Genomic DNA, 3,978 nt, shown 5'->3' with positions numbered 1-3,978 from the left:
TATAGGTTTCAATGTACCTGTGACTGATAAAGCTAATCTTTATCTTTTTTATCTTTAAAGGGAAATGGACAGTTGTCAACACCAAATGTTACCTGTCCCCTCCACCCCCACAGATGCTGTCTAATCTGGTCATCTGCTGTTTGTTTTTAGCTCCAGATTTCAACGTCTGCTGTCTCAAGTCCCCCTGAAGTAATTTGGTGTGAAGGGCAGCTCCTGCCCTCCCCTCGTACTGCCACTGCAGCAACTGCAGGGGTCACTGTTAGCCCACGTTTGCCGAGCCTCTGAGCCGGGACTAGGCTCATTGGCTCAGGATGTTTATGGTGTGTCTCTCACACTGCAGTTTCACTCACCCAGTGAACTGTTGACAGTGCTGTTTGCTCTGTAAGGTCGCCCTGGAGGCCAGCAGTGGCGGGCTCCACCCAGACTGACTGCCTGGTTCTGTTCCAGGAGTACGTCCACACTGGGACAACAGTGGAGAAAGAAAACATGGCGTTCATGGCACCATTTAACATTGTTTAATGTCACTTCCAAATATGAAAGTATAAAGGAGAACAAAATAATTGTTACTCCAGATCCAAAGCACGAACAAAAACCCAAAAATTAAAAACACTATAATGAGAAATAAAACCACAATAAGTATAAATACACAAGGTAGCTTATATACACAGATAGATTGTATAGTATGTCTATGGCGACACCAGGCCGTACATAAGGTGACTCTGACAGAAAATGATAACGTAGTGGTGGTTGGGGGTGTGGAGGGGTGGGTTAGTGGGTGGAGGGGTTGATCAGCTTTACTGCTCGGGGAAAGTCACTGTTTTTGAGTGTTGGTCCCGGTGTGGATGCTACCTAGCCTCCTCCCTGATGGGAGTGGGACATGAGCAGGGCGGGTGGGATCTTTTCATGATGTCACTGGCCCTTTTCCGGCACTTTTCTGTATAAACGCCCTTGATGGTGGGTAGGCTGGTGCCAGTGATGCACTGGACAGTTTTGACAGCCCACTGTAGAGCCTTCCTATCTGCTGCAGTGCAGATTCTGTTCCGAGCAGTGATGCCCATGTCAGGATGCTCTCTGCTGTGCATCTGTAGAATGATGTGAGTATAGATGTGCAAATTCCAGCTCTCTTCAGCTTTCTCAGAAAGTAGAGGCATTGATGGCTTTCCTTGACTGTGTAGGGTGTGTTCTGTGACCATGAGAGGTAGTAGGTGATGTGTACTCCCAGGAGTTTGAAACTGCTTTCAATTTCTACAACTGTGATGCCAATGTACGAGTGGTGTGAGTTCTCCTGAAGTTAAAGACCACCTGCTTTGTCTTGTTGACATTGTTATTTGCCTGGCACCAGGCCTCGAGCTTTTCCACCGTCTCCGTCGGTCATCCCATTGCTGCTGGTGACGGGACCCAAGGCACCTCTGCCACCAGGGTGTTGTGGGGCTGCTGGGCATTGCAAATGGTAAACATCATCTTAGATCAGGACTGGAACAATTTAGTTTAGTCTTAGTCACTGTTCTTGTTTCTGGTGTGCTTGCTGTTGTGTTGAAGTAATGTCGAAGTTACAATAAACGCATTTCTGTAAAAAAAAGGTTAGAGGGTCCCTCACTCCTTGAACAGTGTGTCATTCACAGAGTTGGATTGCTTTCACTGTTATCAGTGGATCGCAATGAAAAGTAAATACAAGAGCAAAAAAACTCTTACACTCAGTTGTGTAAAGTTTAAAATGTTTTAATAGCACCATTGCCCCCTGATATGATACACCCTTGTTTGAGGGGCTTCCCCACCCCCATGAGTTGCAGGGGAAGGTGCTTGCACTGAGCTCCTCCCACAGCCTGGACTGTGCCAGGATGCAGGCTCCTTGCTGTACTGACCTACTCCAGGATCAATCCAACCCTCTCCTCCCACATAGTGCTCCATTTTTCCATCATCCATGTGGCTATTGCAGTCTCCTAATTGTCCCCAGTGTATCCAGTCCATGCACCCACCGTGTGTAAAATAAAACCTTCGACTTCCTTCTGACAGTGACAGAGAAAGTCCAGTGCAGACGGTCAATAAGGCGCAAGATCATAACGAGGTAGATTGTAAGGTCAGGAGTTCTCACACAGCAAGGAGTGTTGCCACATGAAAGCAGTACGTCATCCTTCTCACTGCTGCCATCGGCCTGAGGGTACGGAAGCCTTACATCCCACACCACCAGATTCAGGAACAGTTGTTACCCTACAAACATCAGGCTTCTGAACCTACGTGGATAACTTCACTCGCCTCAACTCTGAACTGATTCCACAACCTACAGACTCACTTTCAAGGACTCTAGATTAGATTCAACTTTATTGCCATTGTGCCGAGCACAGATACAAAGCCAATGAAATGCAGTTAGCATCTGACCAGAAATGCAAAGAATAGTGTTATTTACAAAATAACTGCGAATAAAAAGTAAGTGCTACAGCACACAAATATAAAAGTACTGAGACAGTACAATATGGGTGCAATACTGCTTAGCGCTGTGATGAGAGGTTCAGCAGGGTCACAGCCTCAGGGAAGAAGCTCTTCCTGTGCCTGCTGGTGCAGGAACGGAGGCTCCTGTAGCGCCTACCGGATGGGAGGAGAGTAAAAAGTCCATGGTTAGGGTGAGATGCATCCTTGATAATGCTTTTCGCCCTGCCCAGGCAGCGTTTATTTGGTAGACATTCTCAATGGTGGGCAATTAGGTGCCGATAATCCACTGGGCAGTTTTCACCCCACACTGGAGTGCTTTGCGGTCCGATACGGGACAATTGCCATACCACACTGAGATGTAGTTGGTGAGTATGCTCTCAATGGTACAGTGGTAAAAGTCCGTCAGTATCCTGGGACAGAGGTGAGCTTTCTTGATGCTCCGCAGGAAATAAAGGTGCTGTTGTGCCTTTTTGATCAGGATGGAGGAGTTCAGGGACCAGGTGAGGTCTTTGGAAATGTGGACTCCAAGGAATTTGAAGCTTGATACACGCTCCACTACAGTTCTGTTGATGTAGATGGGGACATGAGTGTGGCTCCTAGCATGCCTGAAGTCCACAATAATCTCCTTGGTCCTCTGGATGTTAAGGGCCAGGTTGTTGTCGGCACACCACACAGCCAGGTGCTGGACCTCATCCCTGTAGGCAGTCTCATCATCCCCTCTGATAAGTCCAACCACCGTGGTGTCCTCTGCAAACTTGATTATGGAGTTAGAACCATGTACTGAGACACAGTCATAGGTGAAAAGGGAGTACAGAAGAGGGCTCAGCACACAGCCTTGAGGCACGCCAGTGTTCATGGTGAGAGTGGAGGAGGAGAGGTTGTCTAACTTAACTGATTGGGACCTGTTAGTCAGAAAGTCCAAGATCCAATTGCAGAGGGATGAGCTGATTCCAAGCTGGCAAAGTTTGGCAATCAGCTAGGAGAGGACTGCAGTATTGAATGCCGAACTAAAGTCAATGAACAGCATTCTGACCTAAGAGTTGGGGCTGTCCTGGTGGGTCAGGGCAGAGTGAAATGCCGTGGAGATGGCGTCCTCTGTTGACCTGTTGGTGCGAGAGGCAAATTGATGGGGGTCCAGGGTAGTCGGCAGACAGGGTTTCAGATGTAGTAGAACCAGTCTCGCAAAGCACTTTGCAATGATGTAGGTGAGTGCAACTGGGCGGAAGTCATTCAGGCCCGTGGCAGTGGAATGCTTCGGCACTGGCATGATGGTGGCGATCTTGAAGCTTGTGGGGACAAATGCCTGGGCCAGGGACAGATTGAAAATGTCCGTGAAGACCCCGGCCAACTGCCCTGCACAGACTCTGAGCACGTGGCCAGATACTCCATCCAGACCAGCTGCCTTCTGTACATTCACCCTGCAAAGGGTGGCGCAAACATCGGTGGTGGACAGTGAAAGGCAGTTCACCAGGTGGGAGATCCGCTTTGAGGGTGACCTCCTTGTTCTCTCAGTCAAAGCGAGCATAGAAGTAATTGAGCTCATCAGGGAGG

The sequence above is a fragment of the Mobula hypostoma genome, chromosome 23 (assembly GCF_963921235.1).
Source record: "Mobula hypostoma chromosome 23, sMobHyp1.1, whole genome shotgun sequence".
Lineage (NCBI taxonomy): Eukaryota > Metazoa > Chordata > Chondrichthyes > Myliobatiformes > Myliobatidae > Mobula > Mobula hypostoma.
The sequence above is the reverse complement of the archived record's forward strand: the minus strand, read 5'-3'. Positions refer to the sequence as shown.